Genomic DNA, 27,850 nt, shown 5'->3' on the forward strand with positions numbered 1-27,850 from the left:
TTTTAAACTGTATTTAAAGAGGCCGCAAATCAAACAAGCATGTTGATGGATATACTGACCACAAGTAGGGTATAAATTAACTTCATGAAATCGTTTAAATGTGAAAGTAAGAATTAATTGCACATCCGCTGAACAACAAGCGTTCTAGCGCCTGTAAAATAGTGTTGCGCGACTTCTTAACAAATTACACATCACTATGAATGATCTTGTCTTAAATGATAGGGAAACCCGCACAGCAATGATCAACCTCTCCTACAAATTGCTTGGGAACTAATGTGGTCGGAACCAAAGTTTACAGGCCTGCGTTCTCTGGATTTCTATCAAGCGGAGCACTTCTACATTCTGACTGGTTGCCGCCTGTTGCCGCCGAACCGCGTCATAGCTCATTACCATAAAGTTGAGCTGATTTCAACTCTCCTCGACGCCCAAATCGTCCAAGACGCGCCGCGCCGCTCTCGCCGGAGCTCGCCGCCCGGCTCCCATTGAAAATGAATGACTTCCGGCCAGCTTGACGCTCTCGCCGCCGGCGGTGTGAACGCACAGTAAGGTACAAAACCAAAAAGGTACTACTATGTACCTTTAAGGTACTAATTTGCACTCTTAAAGTACTGATATCTACCTTTTAAGGTACTAATATGTACCATTTAGCTCTTTTGTACCTTAGGGTACCGCCCCAGTGACAGCACTGTACCTTTTTTCTGAGAGTGTACCAGGATGTCCTAATGGTATGTAAGTTACTGTAACTTATATATGCTTAGCGGCTTGTCATGCTTGCGAGTGTTACAACATGTTTGTGTTTACTCATGGTTTATGATGACATACTTTGGCTTATGGACTAGTGTATGGGATTTAATGTTAGCAGTACTTTAATTGCTAAACCGCTCCTTTTTTCAGCATTAGACAAGCTACAAATCCAGAGTTGAACTGTACCTTGTTTATTAACCATCGTCACCAAAATACAGGGAACAAACAAAAACACTTTCATAACTCCGTTGCTGCACCAGAAAAACAAACTCCATCCACTGTCCCATTAACGCTAGGCTCTCTGGGAAGCTCTACCCTGATAACCAAAAACACACTTCTTTGGTGACATTGTTGATTTTGGGAAGTCCTGTGACTGCAGCGCTGCACCCGTCTTCAGTAAAGCGATTGCTCTCTCACTCTAGTCGCACACGCCCTTCCGGGAGAAGATCCCGTACAGCCCGTACAAGGACATTCCGCCCTATCTGATGTCAGATAGACCCATACTTGAAAAAAACTTGCCGAAACGTATGAGAAACCAGAAGGAGTATCTTTGGTACAGAAATACTCCATCAAAATGTTTTATTTTTATTTATTTATTTTTTTTTTTACTTTGTCCATTTAGGATGGGAAACCAAGTCTTTAAACATGTAAAAAGCTCAATATTCATGAAACAGCATTTCAAAAATATATTGGCCGAAGCCAACAACAACACTTTTTAGAGCTTCCAGAAATAAGAAATAAGACATGGTCATTGAACAACAATTAACAAATGCTGTAACAAATGTGTTGATCATTGTCAGTTAATGTTAGTTAACATTAATCAATGTGAACTTATCGTAATCGTTAACAATTCACACTCTCATTTAAACTTGCTGAACTGGTTTAACTGTACTGGTTTAACTTAACTGTACACTTTGACATTTAGATATAATAGGAAATATCTCAGAATCCTAATGAATATTGTCTCAATCATAATTTTAGTGTCCAGTGTTATTCATGTTGCAATACTTGTGTAAAGCAATTGCAGTCACATCAAGGTTGAATGTGACAGACAAAACTTTAACACATGATATTCCCTCCTTGATATTTCAAATGATTAAATAGCATGGTAAGGTAATAATGTAAAAGAATTGCTCAATCGGTTTGAAAAAGCCAATCTTCAGAAATTATTTAGACCGGCTCATAGTGTGGAAGCATAAGCGCATAGTTATTAGACTTCCTCTTCTCTTGAAGTTTGTAATCATTTTTTATTTTGAGGTGTGTAGAATAGCTCTTGAAATGAATTTTCGCTGGATTTATGCAGCAGTCCTATCATTGGCTGGTAATGTTTATATCTCACTAGGGTTCTCTTGTTGGCAATATTAATTCTTCAGAGAGGTTCTCGTCTCGGTAATAGTAATTTTTCAGCAGGGTTCACTGCGGTCCTGTTGCTCCGGCAGGTTAAATAAGAGAATGACTGCTTTAAGCTGTCTGCAGTTGATTGCTTTGTCATCTCCCCACCTGTTAAAGTGACTGGACTGAATAATGAGGCCAGCAAGGAGATATTGATTCCACAATTTTAGGTTAACATCAACAACCAGGGATGAGAGGGAACCAGCCTTCTGACATGCTTGTTATGTCATCAAAGTAAATGAAGGCCAGTGTGTGATGTCATAAGATTGACAGCTGATGGGTGGAGTCATGGCAGCATTGTTGGCGTTAATAGATTAATCGACGGCTTGTGAAATGGATGATATGGCCAGGGCTGTTTGAGATTTAACGTCTCAGATCACCGCCCTCAGGTTTATCAGCGAGCGAGAAAAACGAGAATGTGTTTCTCATTGAAAAGGGAGATTGAAATAACACGCGAGCATATTTTTCAGAGATTGAGATATTTGTCATCTAGCTACAGGGGCATCTCTCACTCCCCAAACTCACAAACCTGGCCTGCAATGACATTCTCACACTTACAAATGCACGCACACACTCCGTCGCATAACATAGGTTGACAAATGTGTCCAATCTCCACCCTTCCTCACAAAAAAGCATCATGCCTTTATCATTCTTTCTCCTGAAGATTTATTTCCTCCATCTCATTTCATCCCTCTTTCATATCCCTCCATCAAACGCACAGCAGAGTCAGACAAAAAAGCATGGGCTTTTACATGCTAATGAGTTGTTACACAAACGTCTCCCATCTCTTAGCACAATATGTTATATAAAACTGATGCATGCTTGTAATACATTCTGCCCGTGTGTATGTGATGTAATCGTAAGATAATATAGATTTATCTTTAATGAAGTGCAGTTCCTTATGCATTTGTTTTCATCATCAGAAATGAAGCTGACGTGAGATGTTGTTCATCATGCTAATGTTAACCCTAATGGCTAAGGTCTTTTTCAGGCGTGCTTGTGCAGACGCCTCATGCACTGTCTCAGAAAAATGACGGATGTTTCTATAATGATCTATCCATCCTGCCTCTGACGGCATTAGCATTTAGCCCTTAATAGCGCAGCTAGCCTGACACTATGAAGATTCATCATCTAATAGTGTGTGTGTGTGTGTGTGTGTGTGTGTGTGTGTGTGTGTGTGTGTGTGTGTGTGTGTGTGTGTGTGTGTGTGTGTGTGTGTGTGTGTGTGTGTGTGTGTTTGCAAAGTTGCAAACTTGTCTTTAGGGAAATGCCTGTATATAGGGGATATGAGGCAATTGTCTGCATATACAAGCAACTTGGAAGACAACTCTAGATTGCCAAGCTTAAAGCCAATCGCTACTATATAAATAAATGTGTGTGCCATATGCAGTAGGTCTTCAGAATAAGGGGTAGGAATGGATTGATGTGGGAATGAATATGAATTTTAGAATACATGATGTGGAGGTTGTGTATTGTTATTGTTGTATGTATTGTGTATGTTGTGTATTTTTAATGTTGATTGTGTGGCTAGGCTAAAGAGCAAATTTCTACTAAGGCTGAACAATAATTTACTAACTAACTAACTAACTAACTAACTAACTAACTAACTAACTACTTGTATTTTAAAATGTGATATTTGGAGACACTTTACAATAAGGTCTAATATAATAATAATAATAATAATAATAATAATAATAATAATAATAATGTTCATAGTTTACTGGTGCATTAACTAATGTTAACACATACAACTTTTAATTTTAAATATGTATTGCTAGTAAATATAAAAATTTACATTAAGATTAATAAATGCTATGGTATTGCTTATTGTTAGTTCATTTTAAAGCTACTCTGTGTGATATTTTCCCCCATCTAGCGGTGAAAATGTATATGACCATCCAGTGAATAATAGTTTCTGTTCCTCTCAATTCTGATTTCGTTTTAACTCCTACGTTGGCCGCTTTAGTCCAAGATTAACATGGCAAACACTCATTGGCTAATGTACTTTCAAGATGGAGGGGCAACATGGCGACCGGCATTGGAACCCCTCACCCGTATGTATTTTCAATGGCATATTATAAACTTACCAGAATACTTTACTATGTGAAAGAAGTAAATATGCATTAATAAGCACATATATTTTTGAAAGAACTACGTGTTTTTAGCTAAGAATAAACTAAAAAAGTTACATAGTGTAGCTTTAAGTAATGCAATTAACTAATGTTAAAGGGCACCTATTATGCCCTTTTTATAAGATGTAATATAAGTTTCAGGTGTCCACATGTCTGTGTCAACTCAAAATACCCCACGGCTAATTTATTATACCATGTTGTAAATGCCTATTATTAAAGGGGGGGTTAAAGACTTGGATTCCCATCCTAAACATAGACAAAGTTTCAAAAATTAAGTTGGACGTTTGTTTGGTGGAGTATTTCTGATGTCAAAATTTCTGTTTGATGGAGTATTTCTGTGTCAAAAACACTCCTTCCGGTTTCTCACAAGTTTCGGAGAGTTTTTTTCGAGTATGGGTCCGCTTTATGTCGACAAAGTGGAATGTCCCTGAATGGGCCGTATAAAGACTTTTCCGAGATATGAAGGATCCAATACTGCTCTATAGGTACTCAAGATTGACATGAGATTGACTGAAACTGAGTGTTTCACCACTCCCTTTAAATGGAAGGGAAAACATGCTGTTTTCATGCATGTGTCTTTAAATGCAAATGAGCTGCTGCTCACCACCCTGCTTTCCAGATAAGCTTGTAACTCATATACTCAAAAATATCTGTTTGGTTTTGATTATCGTCTCTATCATGGTGCCGCTCACATGACATTACATTTTAAACCAATATAAGTCTAAACTTCTGATATATGATATATATAGCATGTCCTAAATGCCCCAATTTATGTGTATCTTTGTATGCAAATTTGCTGTTGCTCCCCACTAGGGATGGGCGATATGATACCTTTAAACTGAACTTTTAAATGATTAAATGTATTAAAATATTAAGATAACTAAGAGTAAAATGGTTAGGCTATATATTTTCACTTAACATTATATTTTAAAGGCATTTTAACATTCAATATGCCTTATTTGCACCTTATTAGATCATATATATATATTTACACATGCTTTAAAATGTTTAATTGTAGTGGTAAGGTAACCATGGAAATCTACAAATAGTTGAACTACGGCCACTGTGCAAAAATAAACCATGGTTCATTTTCATAAGGGACTGCCAGTGATAGAACGTTGCTCCCATTAAATGCAACCTTTTTATTCTGATAGTGTATGATTTATGTTAACATTAATTATATAGAACAAGATCAATATAAACTTTTAACATTATATATTTAAAAGTTAATGTAGGCTACTATTTGTTTATTGTGAAATAACTCAAACATATTATGTGTTTCTGTCTTCTGATGAGCATTATTCTGGGCTGCGTGTTTAAAAAATGTTAAAAAATCTTTTCTTATATTTTTTTGGAAACAGCTCTGTGTGAATAAAGCGTCATCGTTGAACGATCGCTCTCTCTGTGATTGATAGGTTCTGTCTCGCAGCATTTGCGTGCTTTCAGATCATGGTTCAAAGGAGCTGGAAAATATACTGCACAATTATTCGGTAGCAAAGTTTATTCGCATTGTGCATAAAATAAGCTTTTTACATAAACAAAACTACTGGTAAAAAAACACACACACACACACACACACACATTAGTATCAAGATTTTTATTTGAGTAGGCCTAGGCTATCGATACTTTTCGATGCTCAGTGCCCACATAGGATCGAAATATCGACACGCCCATCCCTACAGTCTTCACTCCTTTCCAGAAGAGGGCAGTGCCTTTACATCACGCGCATGTTCCGGATACTCCGACAACAACAAAACTGAAGAACCTCACGCAGCCAATGTCAGAAATGGTCAATACCTGTGTTCAGCCGTTAATGTTCGAACCGGAATCAGACACTGACTTTTAGAATTCAACATTTCTGAATGGTTAGTTGATAATAGATGTGGGAACTGTGGCTGCCTACAAGGCTGGAGAATATGCAGCATGGAGATAGAACAGGTATCCTTTTGTTTAATTACTGTTATAAATAATAGCTACAGTCAACTTTAATTTATGACGTTGCAAATAAACATACCAATCTTAGCATTATAGTATTAGTGTTATCTTTACATAAAATGCACAGTTTAAAAAGTCAATCAACTGACTGTATTGTACAAAATGTGTGTTTGTGAATTATACAGACGGTGATAGTTTTGGGTTAAAAAATATCAACATGTCACTCTGAATACAGTCAGAGACAATGTTAACTTTTGCCACATTAGACATGTTAACAAGCACATTCAGAAAGGAGATTTGCAAACATTCACAAAATATAAAGTATGACATCATACGATATTTGTTTTGGCTATGAAGCTGGATCACGAACAGTTATAAACCCATCTTTCAGAATCAGTTTTTGTGCAGCGTTGGACTGACGCTCGTTTGCAAAGCAGCCCAGAGTAAAAGGATTTGCAAACATATACAATGAAATGAATGAATGAACAGTTATAGAACTATAAAAATGTAGAGTGAAGATTGCAGTGAATAAAGAGCATATTTAAAAGCAACATCAAATTAGCTATTAGATCTGTGCTTGTTAGCTGGGACACTCCTACTGTGTGCTGTACATTTTCATGTACCTATCATGTTTATGTTTGAAAATTGGACAAAAAAAAATTAAGAAATCATATTAGATTGTCAATTGAAAATCTTCTGGCTAAAATGTGTATGAATTGCTATGAAATCTTTAAGACATAGGAATTGAGTTAAGAATATGTTTTTGTTTTTATTGTTGTTGGGTTTTTTTTTCTTTCTTTTTTTCTTAATCAAATATTAATTACCTATAAGTGCTTCAAACTCCAGTTCAGGTGGTGGTGGAAATGCACCAAAAGCTGGTCTGCCAACCTCCAATAAATAGAAAAGAAGAAGAGATTATCATCCAGGAAGTGACATCATTTTGGGAGGACAACACATAAACATCGGTAAGTCTGAGCTATTGTTTTATTTATTTGTATTGTGTTTTATGTGGCAGATCCCCTTTGCTATTCTGTGTAATGTTGTCTTGTTTTGGACATTATAAGAAATAGACATTTTTATGAAGTACAAAGATTCATATAAAAATATCACTGCATAGGTAATCTGAAAAACAAAACTTGCTATTTTTATTAAGTCTTGGCACCTGGTTTATTTGTTGTGTAACCTGAAGAAGCTGTTCTGTTCTCTGAGAGCTACACGTGAGTTAAACAACTCTAAAATGAAAGTTTGAGTGTATTGTAGCTTACCTTAGTGAATACTCTGCAAGACACTGGACTCCCTTAGTAACCCTCTGTTTCTCATTCTTTTCTTAGTCTCAAGCTTTCTTTTTACATTCATTTCTGCCCACATGCCTCCCTTTACTCTTCCCTAAATGCTCCTCCTGCTGGTTTTCTGAAAGCAATGTTCCCTTAGTTGTTTTTAACCATTGTTGTTTTTAACCCAAGCATGGTGTCACTTCAGTAGACCTAGCTATCATTCTGGGTGTCAAAATATACCCAAACCATACCAATAATTTGCTAAGACTGTATGACTTAAAGGTGCACTATGTAGTATTTTTGCAGTAAAATATCCAAAAACCACCAGGCCAGGGTTAAATGTTTTCTTCAGATGAGTTCTTACAATATCCCAAATGTTTCCAACTATTTGTAAATTGTGAGAAAATTGCTATTTTAACCAATGAGCCAGGACGTCTGAGGGAGTCGCCTGTCAATTGCGTCATATCTGTATTACCCTTGGTTATAGTTTTTTTTTGGCAGAAACGCTTTACTCTTAGCAGTGTGAACATGTCACAGCAGCGCCGAGCGAACGCACAGAGTAACATCAATCATAACATGTTTTTAAACACACGTATATGTATCTAATATGATAAACGGAACTGCCTTACCTCATACTTATGATGGAAAAGCGGAAATGGTGCCAGCGACTGTGTCCCATCATAAAAAAGTTCCGCTAACAAACGCTCCAGCAGCCTTGCTCAGCTCCGTCAACACTTTGTCCTGCTCTGCTTCATACTACACTAACGCTAATAACCGCATCCATAAGCATGAGTCCTATCCCAATTCTTTTCTACCGGCTGTGAGGTGAAAGCCACATGTCCCAAGATTCTGTGCTCAAACTTGGCATCATCAAACTACACCTTTGTTTTGAATAGGTGCCCTCTAGAGGACGGAAAAATTCCATATGCATGGATGCATGTATTTTATTTTGCATAGGGCTGGGTGATTAAAAAACAATAACAATAAATATCGCGAAATAATTTTCCTTGATAAAACGATAACAGCAGCTCGAAAACACAGATATCGTTGACAAGAAAGTTTGCTTAACTTCAGTGGTTTGGAGATATTTTGGCTATCCGACATAAAACAGAGTGACGTACGTGCGCTGCTTATCATAGGTTCACCACATGGAATATAATTATTAAAACATCTTGTTTCTTCGAAATTCTTCCATATAACATTGAAACCCAACACAGCAGTAAATCTACATTAGCCTAATATCAGTTCACGCATAGGCTTATCACCTTGTTAGTTGTATTGGGTGACTTACAATAAGCTAATGTTAGCAAACTATAATCACTTAAACATCGGAATTGTGGAAAAATACATCGGTATCATAATTGTTTGTCTTTGGTGATGTATTAATGACTCAGCAATGCACATTTATCAAAAATGTGTTCAGTACTTGCTCTGCAGTAAACCGCTGAGCCATTTCAACTTTTGCAGATTATAATTATTAGATTATATATAGTTTTGTTTTCTGTCTGAGGTAACTACGAGTGAAACGTCACTTCAACATTACCTATCAGACATTGGAATAAAGGTGAATTGCACTTATTTCGTCATTATAGATTTATTTATTGTTGTGCAAAAAAAATTATACACGTACAATCTTACGCACTAGGGGTTGCACCGACTATTTGACTTTAATGCTCTGCCATGACGCTTTAAGCTTGACGTCGGCTAGTCGCTGGCCTATAGAGGGCGCAACAGGATAAGCAATTTCCTGACACTCAGGCTCTGTTTTCAACAGTTAAAAATGACAAATAAATGCATACTCCGAGAGCTCTCCACGAGACATGTTTGATTATACCATCTGGATGCTCAAAATTGATCGGGAGAATGCACGCTTATTGTACACGTAAGTTAACGATCACGCTAAACTAATGAGTGCTGCATTGTAACGCACACACACAGCCGATCGCACACACATAGCTGATCGCATGTCACACGGAGATCGTGCGCCTCACACAAAACCATTCAGTACTGCAGAAATGTATCAACACTGTTCTGTGTTTTATTAATAAAATAGCTTAGAAACTGATAAGTTCTAGCATATATTTCTTGATAATTAAAACTCACAGCTTCACTATTAGTAGAGAGACGCTGCAGGTAGAATTAATTCACATGCAATCACTCACTAATGCATTAATATACCTGTAATCTTTATTGTGCTACTGTATCTGTATCTTATTCAGAACGAGCAGAAATCTGTGAGAAATATAACGACCATAAGACAAAAGAACTGAAACAGAAGCTGTTTTGTAGGACCAATAACCTTACGGGCAGTGCTGTGTCATATGCCATAGCTGTTCTGTGCTCAAGAAAATCCGTGTTTGCGTCTCAGCTCAAGGTTCAGGCTTATTTGTCTATTAATCGCCAACTAGTCGACTCGACGTAACATAAATGTCGATTTAAAGGGATCCCCTTGTGTTGAGACTTGTATGGCTTAATATAACATAAATGATGTCTCTTACTGAATGATGTAGTAGAAAACCCATGAAAGATCTACGTTATTTTAAAAAATCGATTTTATATTTGGACCATGGGCGGCGCCATTTTGTTTGTGTTCTAGGTTGATGACGTAGATTGGTTGAACTCCTCAATCAGCTGGCGTTACCCGTAGCTATTTTTACCACAACGCAACTCGAAAATTGTTTCAGAGTTAAACAAAACCAATGAATTGCTTTGTAATTGTACTTAAAACACACTCAAACATACATGTGCACACAAACTCACCTACACAAACAGATCGGCGGCCGGGCACACACACCTGACAGACTGCGCTGTCTCAATCGAGATGTTGGGCTGCTCAGTCTCCACGACAGGGGCTGAATCCGAAATCGACCCCCTATACCTTGAAATAGGGCATTATTTGAAGGGACGGCCATTTGTAGTGTTGTCCGACACCATAGGGACATGTTCGAGTGCAGTCATTCAGTCTCACGTTCACCGCAATAACGAGTGTACAGCCGATTTACACACAACAGCTGTCCGACTTCACGCACTCGATCGTCTTCATTCACTCCTTCAAGTTGTATTAGTGAACAAAAGTAGCGAAAGTAATTTGTGTCTTAAAAGTGAAAGTTTAAAGATTGAGGTTAATTCACTGAGCGTGCTCAAACTTTAATGCACAAACCAATCCCATGCATCATCACCAAAACATCCTGCCTCTCTTCCTCACGTTAACTTATCCCATCATCCTACCTAGATATTTCCCTCTGCTGGATACATTAGGCATTACAGTTAATCTACTGCATATCAACAGTCTATCTATGATATCAACACAGGGAATAGTGATGTATGCGCGCACGCAGTGCGTGTGTGTTCGCGCCGATCTGTTCGCGCCTCATATGTGTGTGTGTGTGTGTGTGTGTGTGTGTGTTCGTGCCGATCTGTTGGGGTATGTGTGAGTCTGTGTGAGCGAGAGAGTTTGTGTCCACATGTATGTTTGGGTGCGTGAAGTCGGACAGCTGTTGTGTGTAAATCGGCTGTACACTGCGGTGCAACGTGAGACTGAATGACTGCACTCGAACATGTCCACTATGATGTCGGACAACACTACAAATGGCTGTCCCTTCAAATAATGCCCTATTTCAGGGTATAGGGGGTCGATTTCGGATTCAGCCCCTGTCATGGAGACTGAGCAGCCCAACATCTCGATTGAGACAACAGTCTGTCAGGTGTGTTTGCCCGGCCGCCGATCTGTTTGTGTAGGTGAGTTTGTGTGCACATGTATGTTTGAGTGTGTTTTAAGTACAATTACAAAGCAATTCATTGGTTTTGTTTAACTCTGAAACAATTTTCGAGTTGCGTTGTGGTAAAAATAGCTACGGGTAATGCCAGCTGATTGAGGAGTTCAACCAATCTACGTCATCAACCTAGAACACAAACAAAATGGCGCCGCCCATGGTCCAAATATAAAATCGATTTTTTAAATAACGTAGATCTTTCATGGGTTTTCTACTACATAATTCAGTAAGAGACATCATTTATGTTATATTAAGCCATACAAGTCTCAACACCAGGGGATCCCTTTAAAAAATTGCAAGTCGTTCAACCCCTATTACATACCTTGGGTCGTTAGCGATCCTATACAGTTTTTACAAAAAAACTAGTGGAAGAACAGGCATTTATAATTGTATTATTGTTTTCTTGTTATATTGTTTATAATAGATGAATTGAGAAATACTAAGTAAGAAGGTTGATAGAACGTTGTCTAACTTAAAAAAATGAATGAGGAGGAGGGCAGGGAATGAAGTCCCGGATCGCTAATGGCCTGAGGTATTCATTTAAGGGTTAAGTATATCTTGATCAAAAGATACAGTAAAAGTACAGGCCAAATATACTTAATTATACTCTATTTTAAGTATATTTTTGAGAAGTACATAAAGTATATTTCTGAGAAGTATATAAAAAGTAGACTGAAAGTATACTTTCTTATTTTTAGTTTAAAAGAAGTGTAAAAATAGCACATTTGAATAAACGTATTCGTAAGGGTATTTTCGGTGCTCATCGACATATGCCTCACATGCTTGTCAATAGCGCTTAACTTGTATTGAACCCGGAACATTCCTTTAATGTTAGAGTCGCAGCAGCTGTCTGCCGAGTGGCATTATCTATCTCGTTGGCAGGGCGAGTTAGGGGTCAATAAAGGGGCGGTGGCAGGAACAGGCACAGTGTTTAAGACTTGAATAGAGAGACATATATGAGTTTAATTTTGGGTCTAAATGTCTAAAAGGCAGCGTAGCAGTGGGAAGCAAGGGGTTCTTTTGGCAGACAGTGAAAGAAAACAACAGAGAGGGATGTAGAGAGACAAATAGCAGTAAGGCTCTTATTTAGATAACAGAGTTCTGGTCTGTGGGAGACATGAGCTGCCATTGTGAAGATGCTCCATTAAGGAAATGAGCTAGAACTATATCTGTCTCAGACAACGGTAATTACACTCAGTTCATATCCTCTATCTATTATATCCTTTCGCATCTCCCTCCTGTTTTTAAATAGTCAACAGGCTTTTTTGCAGAGCCCTCCATCTTCACAAGTATAACCGTGTTTTCAAGCGAAACATTTAACTGAAGCGGACTCGGGTCACAAAAAGCAGTTTCTGAAAGGTTCAACTCATAAAGAGCATTAAAATAGCATGTGCATTAAAATAAATTGACAAAATTATAGGTGGCTGCATCTCTCGTGTTTGGCACCCATTAGAAAATTCAACATCAGTCCATCAGTCAAAGAACGAGCCATCGAGAAAGCTTTTATCTCACAGTTTTTTTGTGGGTGTTTTTGATGGCGTTTTCATTGACCATAGAGCTAATAGTCTTTTTATCCAGCGTTAAGCGAGCTGTCAGACAATCACTTTGCTTAATTTCATCTCCATAACTTACATATGTATGTGCTCAGTGCTTTCATTAACCTTGCAGACTGACTGGCGTTAATAATGATTTTGTTATTTGTGCACAGACTTGCAAAATACCCAATGAATTATTCATATTTCATTCCTCCGTTATTAAAGGCTGATGACCGTTTAATCACCTGAACTAATATATAAAATGGATCTATTTATTTATATATTTATGGTGAGGTGTTTTCACTGTGTTGCTATTGTGTCAAATGTACTATTTGTAACTATTTTAGTGTCTTGAATGTAGTACTTTTTGTTTTTTTTTAAATTATGAATACTGTAAAAAAAAAAAAAAAAAAATGCATGTCTCCACCTAAACATTTTCTAGTGACTGATCACATCTAAACTTTTCAATTGGCCAAATTTAATTTCTATGAATTGATGCATTTTAATTCACAAAAATTTAATTTGGACAACTAAAAATGTAGATGTGATCATTTACTATAATTTTCAATTGGAGACCTGATTTATTTTTTTTACTTTGTATATTCGTAAGTATCTAAATTTCATAATCCTGAAATTTCATAATCTGTTTAACAACCGAGACTCTTAACTATGTCTATGGTGTTGTCTAGTGTTTTACAGGGAAATATCTAAAGGTGAAGTGACAGTGTTTACATTTTTGAACGTTTTATCATATTGTCAGCGAAGGTTGCACTTTTCAGGATAACAGGAACTTCAAACAGAACAACAATAACATAATGACAAGATTGCATAATCAACAGAAGAAACACAAGGTTTAAATAGACAAACTAGTCAGCCAAACTCATAACTGGTGCTCTAATGAAATCAGTATAACATGAACCAGTAAAACATGGAAACTGAAAACTAAACAGAGCACAGAACTACAACATGTAACGTATGTTAAGCCAAAATAATTCATATGCTTCCTTACACACAAATTAGCTTACTATGTTGAGACAATTATAAGATGTTTTGGTAATACTTTACAATACGAGTGCACTAATATGCATTCATTCATGCTTAAAGGGATAGTTCACTTTAAAATGAAAATTCTGTCATCCTTTACTCACCCTCAAGTTGTTTCAAACCTGTATGAATTTCTTTCTTCAGCTGAACACAAGGGAAGATATTTTGAAGAATGTCAGTAACCAAACAGTTAACTGGAGCCATTGACTTCCATAGTAGGAAAAAAAAAAATACTATGGAAGTCAATGGCTCCAGTTTGGTTACTGACATTCTTTAAAGCTACACTGTGTAACTTTTTTAGTTTATTCTTAGCTAAAACACGTAGTTCTTTCAAAAATATATGTGCTCATTAATGTATATTTATTTCTTTCAAGTAATAAATTATTCTGGTAAGTTTATAATATGCCATTGAAAATACATACGGGTGAGGGGTTCGAATGCCGGTCGCCATGTTGCCCCTCCATCTTGAAAGTACATTAGCCAAAGAGGGACATACCCATAAATTCAAGCTTTGCCTTTCGCGTTTTAACGCTCGATGGCACTGTGTCGAATGTGAAGAGGGGGATTGTCATGTTAATCTTGGACAAAATCGGCCACCGTAGGAGTTAAAACGAAATCAGAATTGAGAGGAACAGAAACTATTATTCACTGGATGGTCATATACCTTTTCACCGCTAGATGAGGGAAAATATCACACAGTGTAGCTTTAAAATATCTTCCCTTGTGATCAGCTGAAGAAAGAAATTCATACAGGTTTGAAACAACTTGAGGGTGAGTAAAGGATGACAGAATTTTTATTTTAAAATGAACTATCCCTTTAATTAATGCACAGATAATCATGAGTTAATGTATTACTTATGGTTATTTATTAATGATTACTGCATCAGCAACTAATGAAGATTCTACATGATTAATAGATTTGTTATTAGTTAAATGTGTCAATGTATTCATTCCTTAATAACATATTATTTTAATTTTTAACTAATAATGTAAATTAATGTGTTAATTACCACAACGGGTCAAAGTCATGTATTTCAACTTTTAGTAGTCTGCTTAGATTAATCATTAGCTAATGATTTACAAAGGTGTCATTATGTTATGATGACTTTAATTGTTGGGTCACATGACTATTAACTCATTCAAAATTAATTAAAAACCCACAACCATAATTACATATTACTTAATCAATTAGGTAATAGTCATGTGCCCCAACAAGTAAAGTCATAACATAATGATACCTTTAGAAATCATTAGCTTATGATTAATTTAAGCAGACTACTGGAAGTTGAAATGCATTGCTTTGACCCGTTGAGGTAATCAACACGTTAATTTAAATTATTCGTTAATATAATATGTTATTAAGGAATTAATACATTATGACATATTTAACTAATAACAATTTAATGATTACTTAATCTATTAATCATGTAGAATCTTCATTAGTTGCTGATGCAGTAATCATTAATAAATGGGTTAGTGCACCATTAGTAATACATTACCTCATGATTATCTGTGCATTATTTAAGCATTAATTATTGCATATTAGTGCACTCGTATTGTAAATGTTTTTCTATAAACATTGTTTTTTTTTTGTTTTTTTTTCTTTGACCAGCAACATTTGCAAGCAATGGGCAGGACTTGTAAGTCAATAAAATCTGGTACAATTTGGCTATGACTAGCCTTTGCCAAGTCAACTGCTTCCTGTAATGAAAAACTAATATTTTATACTGGTAGCTCCACTTAAGATATTTTTATTTATTTTTTGTCAGATCCCAGCAAGCAATTAAAAGCCACCATTTCAACGTCTCGGTTAAATATTGACCCGATATAGTCTGGGTATGATTAATCCACTTCTAGCCAAAATAACTTGCGAGATGTTGATATTCCACGCTAAATCATACGTATTTGTAGCCTAGAAATCTAGACGCACCCTAGCGACAGCAAATATAATTTGCCACGAGTGTACAACTCTCAATAGACTTCTGTGCTGGAAAAACCAAACTCTGGTCAGGCCAATCACATTGTGTATAGATTCGGTGGGCGGGGCTTAACATAATGACGGCAGAGTTGCGCGCTACTTGTAAACAAAGAAGCTGGCGAACGGCGGCCTTTTGATTCGGCTTTGGCCGTGACTCTGGAAGACTTGGAGTTAAGCTTTTTTCGGAGAAAATAACACTGAAATCATTCTTAAGAAAGGAAGATATGTTCGGAGGTTTGCCGACTGGATACGGCTAAAGTTTAATCTATCAGCTCCACCTTACTTTGCTCTGGTTGGTTGTAGCGCTATCCAATTCCGTGCAGAAGGAGTTTATCCCGCCCCTCAGATTGAGCCGTGCCAATGGTGAGTTCCCTGACCAAACATCTTGATGTGATCTGGCTTGTCAGGCTAACTTGATGATTTTGTCAATTCATATAATTTCATACGAATGACCTACCCCTAACCCTGCTCCTCAAACCTACCCATAACTCCAGTATAGACAAATCGTACAAATTCATGCGAGTCAGGTCGTACGTATTTGTACGAGGTGGCTTATTGAATTGGTTGCCAGATAGCGTTGGATATTCTATCATGTGCAAAGTCAGCAGTGATTACAAGGTGTTTGGTTACATTTCTCTGACATGTCCATGTTCTAGACGACTAGTTTATTCTTGGACTGTGGTTAGACATCTATTACATTTTCACTGACAGTCCAAATTTTGCCTTGTTTCAGCCTAGACGTCAGGGCTGTGTTTGGACAGCCATTAGATGTCTTTTAAACTCAAAATTGCTTGCTGGGATGTTTACTGAATGTAAATCTTCAGCCTTCAAGCAAACCCGCTGTAGAGCTGCTATAGCCCATCAGATTTAATCTTTCAAAATGACAGACATTCAGAAAGATAAAAAGAAAAAATCTCAGTGGGCACCGAAAGGCAAAATAAAGAGAAAGCTGTAGTGCTAGACTGCCCAAAATAATACTGTTTCTAGCACCACAATTTCACCAACTACTACAATCTCTCATGCATGATATCACTGATAAGGGTTGGAGCCCCATATTTACATATTCTACTTGACTGTAACTTGATTGCGTCGAGGCTTCTGGTCTCATCGGCTTCCATTCATTTTAGCTGCATTTACTTTAGTCTGCTGCAAACTGTTATTTGTTATCATATTTTAATTAATTATCATAATCATAAACACATTGGTGTAGCACAAATTATTTGACCATTTACTACATCACAGGGGGGAAAAAACTTACTTATGTGTTACAACATAAGGGGAGTGAACAGATTATTGTATTTTATTGTCTCATTAGAAAAACATGCATGTGGCAACATTTCTACAAAATAATATTGTGTTGTTTCTTCCAGGTTTTGCACATTTAATTGCACTTTCAAAATGAAATGTACAGTGAGTAACACTTAAAGATGAATCTGTACTGCCCCTGTAAGTAAATAAAGATTAGATGTTATTGGCGTTTTACTGCCATTATTGTTAATTTCACCTGGAAACTGCATGGAATTGTATGCACTTTTTGGAGTTTTGAAAACATGTAGGTAGAGGTGTATTTTTTTCCCCCAAAAGCCTATATTTTGTGATTTTTGTTAAATTTATGCTAAAAGTGTGAAATTACTTTTTTTTTGGTAAAAAAAAAAAAAAAAAGAATGTTAAAGGAATTTATTTTCTAAAAGTCTGCAGGGCCAAAAGTTGCCATAGTTGAAGAAACACACATATGTTCCTTTATGTAGTTAAAGATTCATGGCCATCTGTTAGCCCTTGCCAGTCTTTGGGGATGTGGCATTATTGCTCGGAGACAAACCGTGAGAAATGGGAATGAAAGAGGGAAGGCTGCAAAACGGTAAGAGAGACACAGAGAAATGGTCGGAGAGTGTTGTGCATCAATGGCTTCTTATATTAGTTAGGCAAGAGGGCCTGTAAAACACACAGATGCAACTTAAACATATATGGCACACACACACACACACACATTAGTCCAGGAACCAGGGGCGTGGGACTGGGGGGATAACTGAGTAACCAGGGCCCGAGGCAGGGGGGGGCCCTTAGAAGTCAGTTTTCTATACATACACATGCATGGTATGGGGGCCCAGCAAGATGGTTTGTACCCAGGGCCCAAAATTTGGTGCTACGCCACTGCCAGGAACAAACAGACTTTGTGCACAATTTTATTCTAATAGACCTACAGAAGGTAAGCCAGAGTACATGTGCCATAACTGTTAATATTAAAGTGATGAGAAAAAGATTGTAAACTTCTCATTATGCTATTAAAATGTTGTCTCTATGCGGTTAGTTTTAAAATGTATTACTTGTCTTTGATTAAATTCTGTGGCTCTGTGTATCTTTTAAATTAATAATTTGGTCAATTTGACCACAGAACCCCAGCTGAACTATTAGTTCACAAAGCCTTCACACAGGACTGATATATTTCTCTCTGATGATTGGTTCTCATGTTAACACTTTACTGGATTGGATTTTCTGTGGCTAATGACTTAAATTTTGGTTTGCTGCAAAAAGCTATTTTATGGCTTTCAAAGACTTAAGTAAGTAAGTACATTTTGAGTAGTATGGAACACTTTTATGGCAATTTTATGATTTTTTTGTCCTTCCAGTAACTTAAATATTGCATTTCTCCTTTATTGTACAAACCCAATTCCAAAAAAGTTGGGACACTGCACAAATTGTGAATAAAAAAAGAAATGCAATAATTTACAAATCTCATAAACATGTTTATTTTATTTGCAGTAGAATATAGACAATAGGGGTGTCCCCGACTAAGGATTTACACATTCGAATCAGAATTGTCGAATCTCTTTATCATTGACTGATAGTCGAATAGTGTGTGTGTGTGTGCGTGCGTGCGTGCGTGCGTGCGTGTGTGTGTGTGTGTGTGTGTGTGTGTGAATGGGTTGGCAGGGGCACGACAATAGTCAGCAGGAGGGTAAAACTATTTTTATTTTCCTTTACACACTGCACACAGCAACAACTTTTAATAAAGCGACCAAAACTGCCTGCCAACTGACAGACGAAATGACAATGGCTTTCTTATTTAGGTTTAAATAAAAGGTAATGTGGTGGATAAACATTTGTAACGTTTTCTCATTACATTTATATGTCGCGTTCAAAATACAGTACATCACGCAATATATAAAAGAACATTTAGATAAATAAACCTAAAAAAATACCTGCCTGGAGAGGAAAAGAAAACCCCTTTTTTACAAGCACGTTCTTAAGCCGATTGTACCTAAAGGGGGCCGGACACCGGACGCGAAGCTCAGCGCCGCATCTCAGGTATCATTATATACGCGCAAGCTCAATTTTGAATCAACTTCTGACAAAAGAGCTGCATGATGGGTGTATCTTGTAGCACAGGGTGAAATCAGTATGTACATTGACTAGGTCCATTTGCAATATGATTGGGTATAAAAAGAGCCTCTCAAAGTGGCAGTATCTCTCAGAAGTCAAGATGGGCAGAGGATCACCAATTCCCTCAATGCTGCGGCGAAAAATAGTGGAGCAATATCAATTTTTAGTTTATTAGAGAAAATTGCAAAGAGTTTGAAGTTATCATCATCTATAGTGCATAATATCATCCAAAGATTCAAAGAATCTAGAACAATCTCTGTGCGTAAGGTAGTGTTGTAGTCAAGACCACCTAAACCGAGACCAAGACAAGACCAAGACTTTGAAGGGTCGAGACCAAGACAAGACCAAGACTTTGAAGGGCCGAGACCGAGTCAAGACCAAGACCGAGTCAAGACCAAGACCAGTGCATGTCCCAACACTTATGATAAAATGTGGAATATGCATATGATTGGCACTTCTCTCGTATGTGTGGGTGTGTAAGTGTACCATGAGAGAAGTTTTGATCAAATAATCAAAAGGCATTGCAGCTTCAGAATTAATATTTTTCTTCTATAAGCAAATAACACTTAACTTTTCGTCAATGGGAGGCACTGAAGACGACGTGTCCATATTGTTTACAGTCTATGGTGGACACAAACACCAAAATGACACTAACAGAGCTTTGTGTTTTGTTTTGTGAAAAGTGCTCAATCCCATTTTAAAACTCAAAGTTCCCTAAGAATGCTAATCTGGATGAGGTATTAAACTCAGACACAGTCCATTATGTCTTAAATGAATGTGAATAACAGGAGGTGGAATATGTATCATACAGATATGCATTAGTATGCTGCTTAAGCAAATTATTTTACGTATGTACATATTTTTCATTTACAAATTGAAAATGTTATTGTGCAGCTTTATTGTGCAACAACAAGGAAAAGAAACCCTGTACTTGCATTTTTTGATTAACTACAGTTTGATTTAACAAATATTTCACATGTGCAGGGTTTTGGGTCAAAAATGGTCTTTGGTGGTGGCTGACACACACACACACACACACACACACACACCTTTTTTTTTTTTAAATGCAATGAAACAATCATTTTTTATTATCTTATGTTATCTCATATTATGTATGATCTCTTATCTTGATGTTTCTTTTGTTCCAACAGGTTGAATTGTTTTGGTATATAATCATATCAATATTAGAAATAGCATTAACAGTTAACAAATAGCCACATTTTCTGCCATATACAATTTAATAAAATGATCAGCTAGCTAACAAACAGTTTTGTTCTGTTTTCACCTCACTCCAGTCTAAACTAAATGATTTTAGACTATTTATTTTACTACACATTCAACATACATAAGCTGAAATACTGTGGATAGTTAAAACTAATAAATCTTACTCTCCACTCTTGCTAAATTGGGTAAGCGCACTTGTGTTCTCATTTCTGAGGTGTTCTGAGTAAATGATTAAACTGATTCGTTCAGTTCATTGTTGAACAGATCAGTTCTTATTACCGTCGTTAAAATGATTCGGTTCAAATGAGTCATTTGGTCGTGAATCGGACATTAGCAGACCCGTTGTGTGTGAATCACGGCTGTCAGAACATCGCGGAAGGTTTGTCACACAGAAAACACTTCATAACTGGATAGAAATTGTTTCCTATTTATTTAATGTATGATTTATGTCAGCTGTTTAGCTGGTCAAATGTTTTTTGAGCGCAATTCACACCGAGCGGTACTTCAAAACAGTTGTCCGAACGCGCAACGTTCAACATGTATTCGGTTTTCTGAACTTTTGATTTAGCTTAATATGTGAAGTATCAGAGAGAGCTCATGTGCTTATTTTGAAGACAGAGAGAGTGCGCGCAGGGTGGAGTTCTCTGCTCTTTATATGCCTTCAGCTGTGGTCTTGACCGGTCTTGAGACAAAATCCTGAGTCATCTTCGCCCGAGACCGAGACGAGACCGAGTAAAAATGCGGTCGATACCGAGACGAGACCAAGACCTTTAAAAAGTGGTCTCGAGACCGGTCTCGAGACCAAGACCGATCTCGAGTACTACAACACTAGCGTAAGGGTCCAGGCTGGAAAACCATACTGGATGCCTGTGATCTCCGGGCCCTTAGATGGCACTGCATCACATACAGAAATGCTACTGTAATGGAAATCACAACATCGGCTCAGGAATACTTCAAGAAAACTTGTTGTCGGTGAACACAATCATCCATGCCGGCTAAAACTATAGGTAAAAAAAGAATCCATATCTAAACATGAACCAGATGCGCAGGCGTTTTCTCTGGGCCAAGGCTCATTTAAAATGGACTGTGGTAAAGTGGAAAACTGTTCTGTGGTCAGACGAATCAAAATTTGAAATTCTTTTTGGAAAACTGGGATGCCATGTCATCCGGACTAAAGAAGACAAGGACAACCCAAGTTATTATCAGTCCAGATCTTTCACCCATAGAAAACATTTGGCACATAATAAAGAGGAAGATGCGACAAAGAAAACCTAAGACAGTTGAGCAACTAGAAGCCTGTATTACAAGAAGGGGACAACATTCCTATTCCTAAACTTAAGCAACTTCTATCCTCAGTCCCCAGACGTTTGCAGACTGTTATAAAAAGAAGCGGGGATGCCACACAGTGGTAAACATGGCCTTGTCCCAACTTTTTTGAGATGTGTTGATGCCATGAAATTTAAAATCAACTTATTTTTCCATTTAAATTATAGATTTTCTAAGTTTAAACATTTGTTGTATTCTGAATAAAATATAGAATTTTGAAACTTCCACATGATTGCATTCTGTTTTTATTCACAATTTGTACAGTCCCAACTTTTTTGGAATCAGGTTTGTAATTTTTTATATTTAATTGGCATGGACAATAAGCTACATGATTATTTTGTGGCAAAAATGTAAAGCTTCACACTGAACGTTTTCCATAAATCTATGCTAAAAGCAGTCAGCATCAGAGCAACATTCAGAAACAAGCATGAATGTCTTTTCTCTCTTTTACCCTATCTATCTGCTCTATAGCCTTCAGTGCTGCTCTAATATAATCTATAATAACGCTGTTTGTTTTTCCTCCACTATAATGGACTCCATAAATCAAAAATCAGATTTTCTTAAAGAAATCCCCCACCAGCAAATTAGACTTTTTTTCTTGTCCTTCGTTGGCTCTTTCCCTTCATTTTCTCTCCCTCTTTGTGGCACATATAGTGGCTTGATTGAAATGACCCTTTTCCTCCACTGAAAACACTCAAGTATTATTGTATTAGATGATGGAATCTTGATTTGATTGATTGTTCATTTGTTATTATTTAATGCATGCTCTGTTGGTTTTGTGTGTGACAGGGTGCAGCAGAAAAGACTTGATTAAGTGCAGGGTTGCGATGGATATATTTCTGATCAATAATTGTTTAGAGATGAATTATAGTCATGTGATGATTTACGCTTGCAAGATAAATAGTGAGAAGCTGATAAAGACAGATGCTCTGTTGAAATACTTAAGCCCTTTTACACCTGGCATCAGCATGCTTTTAGTGATCAGATCACAGTTGTACAGAGCCTCTTAAGTGGTGATAGACACATGGTGATATTAAAAAAATTGAGACGGGAGATAAATTTTCAGTGTTTTGCCTCCTCTTGCAAAAACATTTGCATTTCCCAAAAAGTCATTGTGCTTGCTTTCAAAACTTTTTTTCATCTTGCAAAGCTTTTGCAAACAAAGGCTACATTCCTTGAGGGATAGCAATACATTTGTGAGAAAATGAAGATGTTTTGTGGCGAAAAGCTAAAGTTTGGAATTGGATAATGAATGCAAATATCTTGTGAGCGAACACAAAAATGTTGAAATATAATTTTTCTTTCATCTCATGTTTTTTTTTTTGTCGCCTTGTCAACTTAAAGGGTTTGTTCATCGAAATTTTTTAATTATGTTATTAATTACTCACCCTTGTGTCGTTCTAAAACCATAAAACCTTTGTTCATCTTTGGAACACAAATTAAGATATTTTTTTATGAAACCCAAGTGCGTTATGGCTCCTGTTTTTGGCTCGCTCACTATTGGCCACTGATTGCCAGCTCCTGTGTCAGTATCACAAGATATATGTTGTTGTGCTCGCATAAACAGTGTCAGCAAATAGTGAGACAGCGTTCTGACGTAGAACTCGGAAGCGCTGCACAATGTTTACTACGTAAACAGCTGGTATGGAAGCCTGTTTCCGCCACTAAATAAAAAACAAAAAGAGTAATAGCGACTTTTTATCTAAGAATTCTGACTTTTTTTTCCTCACAATTGCGAGTTATAAAGACACAATTCAGTTTTTTTTCCTCACAATTGCAAGTTATAAAGTCTGAATTCTGAGATATAAACTCGCAATTGCATGATATAAAGACAGAATTGTGACTTTGTCACACAATTGCGAGATTATATCTCAGAATTCTGATATTATCCCGGAGGGAGGCAGAGCGGAGGCTGACCAGGGGGCAGAATGAAAAGCCAAGCCCTTGAAACAGAAGAGTGCCTGGAGACTGAGGCAGAGCAGAAGGCTAGGATGGCGCAGCCTGGACAGATGTCAATGGTGGCGTAGGCAGCCAGGCCGAAATAGGCGACAACCAAAGCATAGCAGACGATGTTGAAGACCCCCACAGCAGACTAGATGGACTAGAAGATCCCCACGGTGGAGCGGGCAAAGCGGTTGGTCCAGCCAGAGTCCTCTCTGGTCTCGGAGCAGGAGGCGGAGCCCTCTCTGAACTCGTGACAGGAGATGGAGCCCTCTCTGGACCCGTGACAGGAGGCGGAGCCCTCTCTGAACTCGTGACAGGAGGCGGAGCCCTCTCTGGACTTGTGACAGGAGGCGGGGCCCTCTCTGGACTCGTGACAGGAGGTGGAGCCCTCTCTGAACTCGTGACAGGAGATGGAGCCATCTCTGGACTCGTGATAGGAGGTGGAGCCCTCTCTGGACTCGTGACAGAAGGCGGAGCCCTCTCTAGACTCGTGACAGGAGGCGAAGCCCTCTCTGGACTCGTGACAGAAGGCGGAGCCCCCCCTGGACTCTTGACAGGAGGCGGAGCCCTCTCTGGACTCGTGACAGGAGGCGGAGCCCTCTCTGGACTCGTGACAGGAGGCGGAACCCTCTCTGGACTCGTGACAGGAGGCGGAGCCCTCTCTAGACTCGTGACAGGAGGCGGAGCCCTCTCTGAACTCGTGAAAGAAGGTGGAGCCCTTTCTGGACTCGTGACAGGAGGCGGAACTCTCTCTAGACTCGTGACAGGAGATGGAGCCCTCTCTGGACTCATGACACATGACAGGAGGCAGAGTCCTCTCTGGACTCGTGACAGGAGGGGGAACACTTTCTGGACTCGTGACAGGAGGGGGAACACTTTCTGGACTCGTGACAGGAAGCGGAGCCCTCTCTAGACTCATGACAGGAAGCGGAGCCCTCTCTAGACTCATGACAGGAGGCAGAGTCCACTCTGGACTCATGACAGAAGGCAGAGCCCTCTCTAGACTTGTAGCAGGAGGTGAAGCCCTCTCTGGACTCGTGAAAGGAGGCGGAGCCCTCTCTGGACTCGTGACAGGAGGTCGGAGCCCTCTCTGGACTCGCGACAGGAGGCGGAGCCCTCTCTGGACTCGCGACAGAAGGCGGAGCCCTCTCTGGACTCGCGACAGGAGGCGGAGCCCTCTCTGGACTCGCGACAGGAGGCGGAGCCCTCTCTGGACCCGTGACAGGAGGCGGAGCCCTCTCTGGACTCGTGACAGAAGGCGGAGCCCTCTCTAGACTCGTGACAGGAGGCGGAGCCCTCTCTAGACTCATGACAGAAGGCGGAGCCCTCTCTAGACTCGTGACAGGAGGCGGAGCCTTCTCTAGACTCGTGACAGGAGGCGGAGCCCTCTCTAGACTCATGACAGAAGGCAGAGCCCTCTCTGGACTCGTGACAGGAGGCAGAGCCCTCTCTCGTGAAAGGAGGCGGAGCCCTCTCTCGTGACAGGAGGCAGAGCCCTCTCTCGTGACAGAAGGCGGAGCCCTCTCTAGACTCGTGACAGGAGGCGGAGCCCCCTCTGGACTCGTGACAGAAGGCGGAGCCCTCTCTGGACTCGTGACAGGAGGCGGAGCCCTCTCTAGACTCGTGACAGGAGGCGGAGCCCTCTCTGGACTCGTGACAGGAGGCAGAGCGTTCTCTGGACTTGTGAAAGAAAGTAAAATGTTTGGCGATAGCATCCTCCTCTACTTCTCCAACTGTGTAGGAGGAAACAGACAATAATAGTGCATAGTCCATAAATTGTTCTAAAGTAAAGTCATTTTGTCCTTGTGGCATGAAAGATTTTATTGGTTTGTTTAATCCGTGAGAATAAAATTCCTTCAAAACAGTATTTTTCCACTGGACACGATTAGCCAGAGCACAGAAGTGACCTGTGTAATTTTCAATGGTACAGGTACCTTGACGAATGAATAGGATTTCCTCTGCTGGATCCATATTTTGGCTAAGTCTTCTGTAACGTAATGCACCAAGAGACACAGGTAGAGGATCCAAACGCAGCTTTTATGAAGCGTACTCCATAATCGTAGTCAAAATCATGGCCTTATGAAAATTGACATGTACCTGATATATATCCAAAATAATTAATACTAAATCAAAATTTAATTGAATCAAGATTTTTAATCAAAATTAAATACAATTGATGGAGTAAAAGATTAATTTATAATCAATCAAACCCAAAACTGAAAAATACTTTGTGAGGTAAATATAAACTGCAATGGAGCCCTCTCTATCCATCTAAAATACAGGTGTAAATGCACACAAGCTATATTGTGGTCAGATTATAGAAAAGTAACAGCACACCCCTCCTCAAAAAATATGCAAGATATAAGTTATTAATCATATCTATGCCATAGTTAATTTTATAGTTTCATCCTTATTCAGCAGACTGCAGTTGGTTCACTCCACACTCTACATGAGCCGTTCCACTTCACCACAATCCTCTCTAACATCTAACGCCTCTTTAAGAGAGAGATACCAAGAGGAAGTGAGAAATGAAAGCAGGACAGGGGCCAGGGGGTGTCTCTGAAGCCTGTTACACTGCTAGGCAGTCAGAGAGTGGAGTGGGTGGGTCTGGACGTATTGTGTTAGTCAAGTCTTTAATTATTCATACATCCGCTCTTTGTTCTCTAGTGAAACTGCCTTTGAGCTACCTCTGCATGCGGTTTTAACATGTTTGTTACAGCCATAATCGAGTATATAGTTTGTTCAAGTTCAGGAGAAATGGAGGGCGAGGGGTACGGTGGTGTGAATTGAGTTCTGTTCCTCTAGGCGCCAATGTGAATGCTTCTTGAACCCAAAACTGCCAAATGCTTTGTGAGGTAAATATCAACCGCAATGGCAGTGGCACACAACCTGCAGCCTGCAAGAGGGAGATTACACACACACACAGACTAACACACTCTCTTGTGAAGCGAGAAACCGATCACCAAGGACACGAAGAGCGAAGGAGAGAAAGAAATGATCCAAATCGTATTGGATTGGAGTGAAATGTAGAATGTGAACTTTAGATCTGATGGACTGGGCGTCTTGACAGCTGCTGTTTGAGAAGTGCTTGAAAATAACTTGTGTTTGTGAGGAAAACGGTGAGAGTGAGTGACACAAGAAAGATCGATGACTTGAAAGGGACTTCTCCTCTCCGATTTAGTCAGAATGATGAACAAGGATGGTTTATTGACACTGAGAGATTAAAGAACAAATGTTATATAAATCAACTCGAGGGGTGTGTTTAGAATGTAATGTAAATTAGCATCAGTGCGAGCATGTGTGTGCAAAGTGCTGCTTTCTGCTCTGTATCGTGGCAGGTTGTTTATCTTTCACCCGTTTTTAACTACCTGCTGTATTTCCTCATTACGATTACTTTACTACCTGTCACTTTTCCTTTGGTTGATGTAAATTAGGAAGGAAAGCTGTTCCTGTATAAGCTGTAATAAAAGCATGAGTGTCTGTGTATGTGTTTGGGTTGCAAATGCATGTGCTGTTTCAACTTAAAGCTGATGTGACTATTCAGCAAACTGTCGGTAATACCTAGACAAAAGTATGTGGACACCTGAGCACCACACATATGCTTTGTTTAAAGGAACACTTCACCCAAAGTAAAATTTCTGTCAGTTTTCTCAACCTTAGATCAAATTTAAGTAGCTTTTACAAACACAGAAAATACATTACTGGTGTGCATCTTGTGACAAATCGCAGTTGCTTTCAGTTAAAACTGTTTAAATATGCATTTTAGTCTTGGGACTACTCTTAAGCCTTGACTGTGAAACCGGGAGCTAGAGTCGTATAGAAACTTGAGTCACTATTCACTGAAATCTTGGCATTTGCCCTTCTTTGACTGCTGTAGATATCAGATGTATAAATAAATCATTCATTTGAGTCAGATCTTTTCAATGAAGGCATGGAATATAACACAAGTCTTATACATGTAAGCCGGGCATACACTATGTGATTTCCACAAGTTTTTGTTAAATAACAACTCTCACTGTATGAGTAAATTCCATGCGAGGTTAAGCCAAACCTCACAATTGATGTGCTCACTCTATACAGCCTGATCGTCGAGCTGTGACTTGACTGCTCAGACTATATGTGTGAAATAAATACGTCAGACCCCCCAAACCACGAACTGTTTTGCCAT

The 27,850-nt window shown here is 38.6% G+C and overlaps 1 long non-coding RNA gene across 1 annotated transcript in view; it reads left to right on the plus strand.

The window, feature by feature from the left end:
- Positions 1 to 5,939: 5,939 nt before the first annotated feature.
- Positions 5,940 to 27,850, plus strand: part of LOC137074113 (uncharacterized) — a 221,937-nt gene continuing 200,026 nt past the window's right edge. Inside the window, exons 1-2 of the long non-coding RNA XR_010904920.1 lie at positions 5,940 to 6,206; positions 7,050 to 7,168. This is a non-coding gene — a long non-coding RNA (uncharacterized lncRNA). The remainder of the gene's footprint in view (positions 6,207 to 7,049; positions 7,169 to 27,850) is intronic.

This window comes from Pseudorasbora parva, chromosome 4 (assembly GCF_024679245.1).
Source record: "Pseudorasbora parva isolate DD20220531a chromosome 4, ASM2467924v1, whole genome shotgun sequence".
NCBI lineage: Eukaryota > Metazoa > Chordata > Actinopteri > Cypriniformes > Gobionidae > Pseudorasbora > Pseudorasbora parva.